Source organism: Erinaceus europaeus, chromosome 15, assembly GCF_950295315.1.
Source record: "Erinaceus europaeus chromosome 15, mEriEur2.1, whole genome shotgun sequence".
Classification (NCBI taxonomy): Eukaryota; Metazoa; Chordata; class Mammalia; order Eulipotyphla; family Erinaceidae; genus Erinaceus; species Erinaceus europaeus.
The window spans coordinates 19,409,978-19,421,765 of NC_080176.1; positions in this window are offsets into that span (position 1 = coordinate 19,409,978).

The following is an 11,788-nucleotide window of genomic DNA, read 5'->3' on the forward strand; positions in this document are numbered from 1 at the left end:
CTCGGCTCCTCACCTGCAGAGGAGTCGCTTCACAAGCGGTGAAGCGGGTCTGCAGGTGTCTTTCTCTCCTCCCACTCTCTGTCTTACCCTCCTCTCTCCATTTCTCTCTGTGCTATCTGGCAATAACAACAACAACAACAATAAACAACTAGGGTAACAAAATGGAAAAGTGGAAAAGATGGCTTCCAGGAGCAGTGGATTCATAGTGCCGGCACCAAACGCCAGCAATCACTGTGGAGGCAAGAAAGAAAGAAAGAAAGAAAGAAAGAAAGAAAGAAAGAAAGAAAGAAAGAAAGAAAGAAAGAAAGAAAGAGAGAGAGAAAGAAAGAAAGACAGAAAGAGAGAGAGAGATGGAGAGAGAGAGAGAGAGAGGAAGAAAGAAAGAAGGAAAGAAAGAAAGAAGAGAAAGAAAGAAAGAAAGAAAGAAAGAAAGAAAGAAAGAAAGAAAGAAAGGGGGAGTCAGGCGGTGGCGCAGCGGGTTAAGAGCACGTGGCGCAAAGCACAAAGACCCGCGTAAGGATTCTGGTTCGAGCCCCTGGCTCCCCCCCTGCAGGGGAGTTGCTTCACAAGCAGTGAAGCAGGTCTACAGGTGTCTTTCTCTCCCCCTCTCTGTCTTCCCCTCCTCTCTCCATTTCTCTCTGTCCTATCCAACAACAAAGACATCAATAACAACAATAAAACAAGGGCAACAAAAGATAATAAATAAATAAATATTTAAAAAGAATTCTAACAAAAAAGAAAGGAAAAAAGAAAAGAAAAGAAAAAATAAATAAATAAATAAAAAGGAAAGGAAAGGAAAGGAAAGGAAAGGAAAGGAAAGGAAAGGAAAGGAAAGGAAAGGAAAGGAAAGGAAAGGAAAGGAAAGGAAAGGAAAGGAAAGGAAAGGAAAGGAAAGGAAAGGAAAGGAAAGGAAAGGAAAGAGAAGAAAAGGCCTCGTTAAGCACACCATGCTCAAGGATCCGAGCTTGAGCCCCTGCTCCCCACCTGCAGGGGGCGCGCTTCACAAATGATGAAGCAGGTTTGCAGGTGTCTTCTCTCCACTCTCCTTTCAATTTTTCTATGTTCTGTCAATAAAATAGAAAGAAATAAAGAAAAGAAAAAAATGACTACTGGGAACGGTGGATATGTAGTGCAGACACCAAGCTCCAGCAATAACTTTCTGGTGGCAATTAAAATATATGTGTAGGACATAGCAGAGCCTGAAAAGTAGCTTGATGAGTGAAGTGTTAGACTCTCAAGCATGATGTCCTGAATTCAGTCTCTAGAATTGCATATACCAGAGTGAAATTCTGGTTCTTTCTTTAAAATCAATCAATCAATAAATCAACAAATAAATCTTAAAAAAAAAAAAACTAGGAACATAGTAAACTTTACTTAAAACATCTTTCTTAGGAGCCGGGCGGTAGCGCAGTGGGTTAAGCTCAGGTGGTGCACAGCACAAGGACCGGCGTGAGGATCCTGGTTCGAGCCCCTGGCTCCCCACCTGCAGGGGAGTCGCTTCAGGGCGGTGAAGCAGGTCTGCAGGTGTCTATCTTTCTCTCCCCCCTCTCTGTCTTCCCCTTCTCTCTCCATTTCTCTCTGTCCTGTCCAAAAACGATGATAACAACAACAATAAAACAAGGGGGGTAACAAAAGGGAATAAATAAATACATAAAATATTTTTTAAAAAATATTTCTTAAACTCTCTTTAAAATGTTCAACATTTTATACAAATAAGGTATAGAATATTCCCTCCTGGGAGTCGGGTGGTAGTGCAGTGGGTTTAGCGCATGTGGCGCAAAGCACAAGGACCAGCGTAAGGATCCCAGTTCGAGCCCCTGGCTCCCCACCTGCCAGGGGAGTCGCTTCACAGGCGGTGAGGCAGGTCTGCAGGTGTCTGCCTTTCTCTCCCCCTCTCTGTCTTCCCCTCCTCTCTCCATTTCATTCTGTCCTATCCAACATCGACGACATCAACAACAATAATAACTACAACAATAAAACAACAAGGGCAACAAAAGGGAATAAATAAATATGTAAAAAAGAAATTTAAAAAAGAAAATCTTAAAAAATTTTTATTTCATGGCCCAGGAGGTGGCACAGTGGACTTTCAAGCATGAAGTCCTGAGTTACATCCCCGGCAGCACATGTGCCAGAGTGATGTCTGGTTCCCTCCCTCCTATCCCTCTCATTAACAAATAAATAAAATATTTTTTTAATTTTTAAATTTTATTTCATTAGAGAGCGAAACTGAGAGAAATACCAGAACACTGTTCAGCTCTGGTTTATGGTGGTGCTGGGAATTGAGCCTGGAATGTTGGAATCTCAGGTATGAAAGAAAGTCTTGTGTAAGCATTGTGCTGTCTCCCAGCTCTATTTTTTTAAATTGATTTATTGCATAGAGACAGAGAGAAAGTGATATGGAAGGGAGAGAGACATAGACACTGCTTCACCACTCTTGAAGCTCCCTGCTCTAGGTGGGGAACTGGGGCTTTTTAAAGACTTTATTAATGGTGGCAGGGGTAGATAGCATAACGATTATGCAAAGAGATTCTCAAGCTTCAGTCTCTGAAGTCCCAGGTTCAATCCCCTGCACCACCATAAACCAGAGCTGAGTAGTGCTCTAGTAGGAAAAAAAAAAAAAAAAAGGCGCAAAGCACAAGGACCTGCATAAGGATCCTGGTTTGTGTCCCCGGCTCCCCACCTGCAGGGGAGTCGCTTCACAGTTGGTGAAGCAGGTCTGCAGGTGTCTTTTTTTCTCTCCTCCTCTCTGTCTTCCCCTCCTCTCTGTCTTCCCCTCCTCTCTCCATTTCTCTCTGTCCTATCTAACAATGATGACATCAGTAACAACAGTAGTAATTACAACAATAAAAAAAAAAAAAAAAAGGGCAACAAAAGGGAAAATAAATAAATAACTATTAAAAAATTTTTTTATTAATGAGAAAGAGAGGCAAAGCATCAGTGGGGTACACGCCATGTCTGGGGTTGGACTTGAGATCTCATCCATGTGAGTCCAGTACTTTATCCAGGGTACCACCCCTTGGGCCACTGACTTTATGTAATTTTTACTAAAGAATATCTTTCACCTTTCTTATTTTTTATTATATTTATTTATTTATTGAATACAGTCAGAAACTGAGAGGGAAGAGGTTGATAGAGAGGGAGAGAGACAGAGAGACACCTGTATCACTGATTCACCAATCACAAAAAGCTTACCCCCTGCGGGTAGAGGACCAGGGGCTTGAACCCAGGTCCTCGTACACTGTAACATGTTTGCTCAATTAGGTGCACCACCACTCTGCTCCAAAGATATCTTCCCATTATAAAAACTCAAGCTCAAGGGAAGGAGCAGAGAGAGAAACAACACCCCTCCCCCCATTTCCCTGGCTCTGTGTACACCAGGGTAATTCAGATTCTCCCATTAATGATTAGACAAATGTTTGGTTTAAAATAAATATATTTTTAAAGATTTTATTTATTTATTAATGAGGAAGATAGGAGGAGAGAGAAAGAACCAGACATCACTCTGGCATATGTGCTGCCAGGGATCGAACTCAGGACCTCACGCTTGAGAGTCCAAAGGTTTATCTCTGCGCCACCTTCCAGACCACATATATATATATATTTTTTTAATATTTATTTTATTTATATATTCCCTTTTGTTGCCCTTGTTGCTTTGTTGTTGTTGTTGTTGGATAGGACAGAGAGACATGGAGAGAGGAGGAGGAAGACAGGGGGAGAGAAAGATACCTGCAGACCTGCTTCACCACCTGTGAAACGACTCCCCTGCAGGTGGGGAGCCAGGGCTCGAACCGGGATCCTTAAGCCGGTCCTTGTGCTTTGTGCTACCTGTGCTTAATCTGCTGCACTACAGCCTGACTCCCCACATAAATGTATTTTTAGGGAGTTGGGTGGTAGTGCAGCGGGTTAAGCGCACACCGAGCAAAGCGCAAAGGCAGGCTTAAGTATTTCGGTTCCAGCCCGGGCTCCCCACCAACAGGGGAGTTACTTCACGGGTGGTGAAGCTGGTCTGCAGGTGTCTATCTTTCTCTCCACCTCTGTCTTCCCCTCCTCTCTCCATTTCTCTCTGTCCTATCTAACAACAATGACATCAATAACAATAACTACAACAATAGTGAAAAACAAGGGCAACAAAAGGGAAGATATTTTTTTAAAATCTTTATTTAAATTTTTTAAAAGAATTTATTTATTTATTCATGAGAAAGATAGGAGAGAGAAAGAACCAGACATCACTCTGGTACATGTGCTGCCGGGGACTGAACTCAGGACCTCACACTTGAGAGTCCAGTGCTTTATCCACTGCACCACCTCCCAGACCACTAAAATAAATATTTTAAAAATCATTTTATTAGAACCTGGACTGGAGTTGGTGTATTGCACCAAATTTAAAGACTCTAGGGTGAGTGGGGGTGGGGAAGAATACAGGTCCTGGAAAAGGATGACAGAGGACCCAGTGGGGGTTGTATTGTTGTTTGGAAAACTGAGAAATGTTATGCATGTACAAACTATTGTATTTACTGTTAACCATAAGACATTAATCCCCAATAAATAAAATGAAATAAAATAAAATAAAATTACATGTGGTTTAAAAGGAAAAAAGAATCATTTTACTGGGGGGGGGTTAATTGGTTTAGAGTACAGTTGTTGACACATGGGTAAAATTTCTCATTCCCCAGTGACAGGTGTCTGCAAAACACTCTCACTCCCAATTTAGGTGTTTTTCCATCATCATGCGCCAGGACCCCATAGCCCTCCCAACACCCTCCCTTCCTCCCAGAGACCGTTGCTGTGAAGCAACACACCAAACACAGTTCAAGTTTTATTTATTTTGTGTTTTCCCCATCTGTCCTTGTTTCTTCTCGTTCTTTTTTTTTTTTTTTTTTTGCTTCCAGGGTTATTGGTGGGGCTTGGTGCCTGCATTATGAATCCACTGCTCCTGGAGGCCATTTCTCCCCCCCTCATTTTTGTTGCCGTTGTTGTTATTATTATTGTTGCGACCCTGCAGGTGTGTATGTTGGGGAGGGGCTCAAACTGGGATCCTTGCGCTTTGTGCCATGTGCACTTAACCTGCTGTGCTACCACCCGACCCACCTCTGTCCTTGTTTCTAAAGTTCCACCAATGAGTATTTCTCTCTTTTTTTTTTTTTTTTAAACCAGAGCATTAATCAGCTCTGGCTTATGGGGGTGTGGGGGACTGAAATTGGGTCTTCGGAGCCTCAGGCATGACAGTCTGTTCGAATAGCCATGACGCTATCTCCCTCACCCATCCTCTTTCTCAGTTTCAATCAGAAAATTGATCTAGAGCAGGGAGGAAGAGGAGAGAGACGGGGGGTGATATAGTTGACTACTTGTTGGGGCACCTAACAAGCTAATTCACACATTCACTGGATTTGAGAGTTTGTGAAATTTGCAGTCATTCTTCTGAAAGGTTAAGGAATCTTGGGTTTGAACCCTGGCTCCACCACTTATCTAGCCTGGACCTCAGTTCCATCTATAAAATGAGATTTGATATCAATAAAAAAAAAATTCACTAATGAGAGATGAAAGGAGATAGAGTGAGTCCAGATGGTGGCGCACCTGGTTGAGTACACACATTATAGTGAGCAAGGGCCTGGGTTCGAGCCCTGGTCCCCACCTGCAGGGGGAAAGCTTCAGAACTGGTGAAGTAGGGCTGCAAGTGTCTTTCTCTTTCTCTCTCCCTCCCTCCCCTCTCAATTTCTCTCTGTCTCTATCTAATAAATAAAAATATATTAAAAATCTTGGGGGCTGAGTGGTAGCATCGGGCTAAGTGCACAGAGTAAAGTGCAAGGACTGGACTGGAAAGAATTCCACCACCCCCCCACCTGCAGAGAGGTTGATTTGCAAGTGGTGAAGCAGGTCTGCAGGTGTCTATTTTTCTCTCCCCCTCTCTGTTTTCCCCTTCTCTCTCAATTTCTCTCTGTCCTATCCAACAACAATAGTAGCAACAACACCAATAGCAACAACAACAAGGGAAAAAAGATGGCCTCTAGGAGCAGTGGATTCATAGTGTAGGCACCGAGCCCCAGCAATAACCCTGGATGCAAAATATATATTTAAAAAAAGAGAAGAGAGGGAGTCAAGTGGTAGCTCAGCAGGTTAAGTGCAGGTGGTGCAAAGTGCAAGGATGGGAGTAAGGAATCCAGCTTGAGCCTCCAGCTCCCCACCTGCAGGGGAGTCGCTTCACAGGCGGTGAAGCAGGTCTGCAGGTGTCTGTCTTTCTCTCCCCCTCTCTGTCTTCCCCTCCTCTCTCCACTTCTCTCTGTCCTATCCAACAACGACAACATCAATAAGAACTACAACAATAAAACAAAAAGGACAACAAGAGAATAAATAAATAAATGTTAAAAAAAGAAAAAAAAAATTAGAAAAAAAACAGAGAGAGAGAGAGAGAACCAAAGTATCACTCCAGAACATGTAATACCAGGGACTGAACTCAGGACTTCAGGCCGGATTGTCCAACACTTCATCCACCGCACTACTTCCCACACCACTAGACCTAACAGAATTCTCCTCCTATTATTATTATTTTTAAAAATATTATATTTATTTATTTATTGAAACTGAGAGAAATGGCAGTGAGAGAGAGAGACAGACAACTCCACTTGTGAAGCTTCCCCCCTGCAGGTGGGGACTGGGGGATTGAACCCAGTTCCTTGCACACTGCAGAGATTATTATTATTATTATTATTATTAATTGTTTTATTATCATTATTGAATAGAGACAGCCAGAAATCAAGAGGGTAAGGGAGATAGAGAGCCAGAGAGAGACACACCTGAAACACAACTTTACCACTTGCAAAGCTTTTCCTCTGCAGGTGGGGAAGGAGGGCTCAAACCTGTGTCCTGGTAAATTGTGTGCTCAACCAGGTGGTAGCCTTGTTCTATTATTACTATTATTATTATTAAAATTAAAAATACATATTTTATTTTCCCTTTTGTTGCCCTTTTTATTGTTGTTGTTGATGTCATTGTTATTGGATAGGACAGACGCCCGTTCTATTATTATTATTATTACTATTATTTAAATATTTATTTATTTATTCCCTTTTGTTGCCCGTGTTGTTTTATTGTTGTAGTTCTTATTGTTGTTGTTACTGATGTTGTTGTTGGATAGGACAGAGAGAAATGGAGAGAGAAGGGGAAGACAGAGGGGGAGAGAAAGATAAACACCTGCAGACCTGCTTCACTTCCTGTGAAGGGACTCCCCTGCAGGTGGGGAGCCGGGGGCTTTAACCTGAATCCTTCCACTGATGTTTGCACTTTGTGCTAAGTGCGCTTAATCCGCTGCGCCACCGCTGGACTCCCCTATTATTTTTTTTAAAGAGTTATTTATGAGAGAGAGAGGAGAACTAGAAATAAAATTAGAGCATCACTCTGGCATGTGATGCTGGGAATTGAGTTCAAGTCCTCATGCTTATGAAGTCAGTGTTTTTTTTATTTTTAAAATTTTTTTGAATATTTATGTATTCCCTTTTTGTTGCCTTCGTTGTTTTATTGTTGTAGTTATTATTGTTGTTGTTATTGATATCATTGTTGTTGGATAGGACAGACAGAAAGTGAAAGAGGATCAGAAGACAGAGGGGGAGAGAATGACACCTGCAGATCTGCTTCACTGCTTGTGAAGTGAACCCCCCTGCAGGTGGGGAGCCTGGGGCTCAAACTAGGATACTTACTCCTGTCCTTGCGCTTTGCACCATGTGCACTTAACCCACTGTGCTACTGCCGGCCCCCCAGTGCTTTATTTTATTATTATTATTTTTTTTTATTTATTTATTTCCCTTTTGTTGCCTTTGTTGTTTTTTATTATTGTTGTAATTGATGTCGTCATTGTTGGATAAGACAGAGAGAAGTGGAGAGAGGAGGGGAAGACAGAGAGGGGGAGAGAAAGATAAGACACTTGCAGACCTGTTTCACTGCCTGTGAAGTAACTCCCCTGCAGTTAGGGAGCCGGGGGCTCGAACCGGGATCCTTAGTCCGACTTTGCGCTTAACCCGCTGAGTTACCGCCCGACTCCGACTCCCTTATTTTATTATTTTAACAAAGACAGAGAGCCAGAGGCAGAGAGAGAAGGAGGGAGGGGAAACGGAGGAGAGGGAAGGGACGGGGAGGAGAGGGGAGGGGAGGGGAGGAGAGGGAAGGAGGAGGGGAAGGGGATGGGGGGAGAGAGAGAGAGGCCAACACCAAAGCCTTCTGCAGTGCCTTGGGGTGGGGGTGGGGGGGGCGGCCTCCCGTTAGGTTGCCCAGATTGCAAAGCAGTGTGGGATGCAAGTGGGCTGTTTCACCGCCCGCAGCGTTGTTCCTGGGGCAGCATTGTTCCTGGGCTGCTCCACCTCACAGAATTCTTATTGGATCAAGTCAGATACTGAAAGGACCTAACAGTTGTGAGGTGGAATTAAAAACAAACAAACAAACAAAAAAATGCGTACAATCTACTGGAAGAGAAGATAAATGAGTTTCATCTGGGAATTTTAAGAAGGCAACTTTGGGACAGGACATTGAAACAGATGTGAAGGATTAACAGGTAATTAGGTGAAGGGGGAGGAGACAGAGAGAGAGAACCTAACAGGCAGGGGAAAGGGTTTTTGAGGAAGCCCTGAAGAAGCCTCAAGTCTGAGGACACAAGAGGTCAGCCTCAGGTAGTGGTCCTTCTCCTCCTCCTCTTCCTCCTCCTCCTCCTCCTTCTCCTCCTCCTCCAGTCAGGGTTTCACTGCTTATGGTCCCACCACTCCTGCTAGACTATTATATCTTGATATTTATTTATTTTTTTAATTTATTTATTTATTCATGAGAAAGATAGGAGGAGAGACAGAACCAGCCATCACTCTGGTACATGTGCTGCTGGGGATCGAACTCAGGACCTCATGCTTGACAGTCTAGTGCCTTAGCCACTGTGACACTTCCTGGACCACACTTGATATTTATTTAATGAGAGAGAGGGAACCAAAGCATCACTCTGGCACATGTGATGCTGGGGATTGAACTCAGGATGCTTGAGAGACCAATGTGCCACTTCCTTGGCTGCTCTTTGTCATTCATTCATTCATTCATTTATTCATTTTTCAGCCAGAGTGTGAAGAGCAGAGAGGGAGAGACTAGTGGAAGAAATACACAAACAGCAGCACTGTGTCACCACAGCGCCTCTTCCTTGTGCGGCGCCCCCTTGAGTTGGCCTTGAGTTTGAACCTCTGGCCCCCACACTGGATTTTCTACTAGAGGTGTGAGCAAGGAGCCTCAGTTCACTCTAAGGTCAGTACTATGTGAACTTCCAGAATGGCAAAATCAATTCTCACCCAGAGAGCCCTCTGTTCCCATTTTCTCTCAAAAACAGAAGAGAAGGAAGCATGGAGGGGAGGGGATGTTTGGTGCAAAATGAGCGGTTGTTTCTTTTCTTTTCAACCAGAGCACTGTTCAACTCTGGCTTATGGTGGTGCGGGGGATTGAACCTGGGACTTTGGAGCTTCAGGCATGAGAGTCTGTTTGCATAACCATTATGCTAGCTACCCTCCACCCAGTTTTTTTTTTTAATGTGTAACTTGATTTAATTATTTATTTATTGAGGGGGGTTAATGCTTTATAGTGGATTCATTGATATATACATACAATTTCAGTATGTAACAGGCCCCCAAAGTTTTCTCCCTGTCCTCCCTCTGCCCCTCTCCTCAGATACTTATTTTTTCCCCCCTCATGCACAATTCAGTTTAAGGTAGTGCTGGGGATTGACCCTGAGATCTAAAAGCCCTCAGGCATGGAGGTCATTTGCATAACCATTGCTATCTTCTCTGTCTTAAAGTGTACTTTTTTCTTAAATCTGAACACTATTCTGATAACCAGGAACTTGGAAGCCTCAGGCACGAAAGTCTTCTTGTTTTGCATAACAATTAGGCTATCTTTCCAGCTTCAGAGTAATTTTGTAAGTAAGAGAGGATCAAGAAAGCACAAAGGTGGGACACAGTGTCTTTGTGCTTGGCAACTCAGGGGTCTAGGTCTTTCTATCTGGAAAACCTGCAGCCCCTCAAACTCTAGGTGGAGGAATTTGCGATTCCCAGGACCTCAGTCAAGAGGAGAAGGGGCGCCCCCTGGGATCAGTGCTCTGTAGTGGACATTGGAAGGACCAGATAAAAGCGGGGGAAAGGTGAGGAGGAAAGGAAGGTGTGGGGCTCAAGATGGGGGGAGCCTGCCCGCCGCCGTTGACTTCTGGAATGCTGGGATTCCAGAATGACCGGGTTGGAGGGATCCTCAAAAAACGTTTAAAAAAAAAAGGAGGGGGGATTTGCCAACAGGTTCCTGGGCTGGGCACTTTTGTGAACACTATCTGGTTCAATACTCGTAAATCTGTTTTGGCTTAAGTATCACCTTCACCTTTCGCTTGAGAAAACCGAGGTTTTAGTAACTCCCAGAACCTTTTTCCTGGAGCCCTCATGGCTCAGCAGATACTGATAGAGGTCTGGCAGGACATGCGTGGGATGTGAGGCGCCCAAGCTTTCCAAGAGACAACAGCAAGATGCTACTTTTCTCCAGAGAGAACCACGCCTCCTTTATCACAATAGGATTGCTGCTTTCCTTTTAAAAGCCTCTTCTAAACAGTGAAGTCCTCGCCACGCGGGGAAGGGAGGATGGGGGGGGCACTGTATACCCCTGGACCGCTCTTTCTCCCTGACCTGCATTGGTACCTACCGGTGACATAAATTCTCCCCTTTTCATTACCTAGCAAAGGAGTAGGACTACATTTCCCGGCAGGTCAATGGGAAAGTGGTGGCGAGGCAAGGGGAAAAGGATTCGGTTTCCGGCTGTTCTCAGTTTGGTGTGTCTGCGGTGATGCACATTTCACCAGCCCATGTCCTTTCTCTGATCTAAATTGGGGACTACACCTCCCAGCAGGCACTGCGGCAGAGCGAGAAAAAGGCCCACCATCTTTGTTGTAGTTCTTTACCCAGTTTCCGCAATGAGTAAACCAGGCACCTGGACTACAAATCCCAGGCAGCCATCGTCCCTTTCCTTGCCGCCATCTTGGTTTAGTAGTCCCCGCCCCTTTTCCCTTCCATTGTCTCGACCGAAGATAATAGGAGCCGGGAAGACTGCAACTCCCGTCGGGCTCTGCGCCACCGGGAAGGAGGGGGATTTTGATGTTACAGGCGGGTGAGATAGCCAAGGAGTTAGAATGAGGCGACGGGGAGCGCCTAGGTAGCCTGCCATCTTTATGGTAGTCTCCTTACCATCCTGGTTCCCCTATCCTTAAGGAACATGAGGAGGCTAGGAAACTACTGTTCCCATCGCACCTCATAAAATCGACTACTAGTCAGGTGTACGCCCCTCTTCCGCCATCTTGCTTGTAGTCCTCATTCCTTTTCACCTTTCCATTGTTCCTGGCAAGTAGAAATGGCAGCGGGAAGGCAGCAGATGGACTGCGACTCCCGTCAGGTACCACACACGCGGAGGGTTGTCAATAGGAGGGTGCGTGAGTGCCTGGGAAGGAGGCCAGGTCTCGGGAGAAGGCCGTCTTGCTTGTAGTCATCCTCCCCACTCCTCTGTGTCCAGCTACAGGGAGCCTCAGGGCAAAGAGACTATAACTCCCGGCAGTCCCGGCTCCCGACTGGGCACGCCCTTCGCCATCTTGTTTGTAGTCCCACCTGGGCCCAGCGTCCCGTTGGCCCCACAGTAGCGCCCTTATCCTCAGAACTACGATTCCCATGGTACACTGCGCGTGACTGTCCTGGAAGAGGGAGGTGGTGGGCAAGAGGAGGCAGGGGGCGGGGTTCCTCTGGGAGAAGGA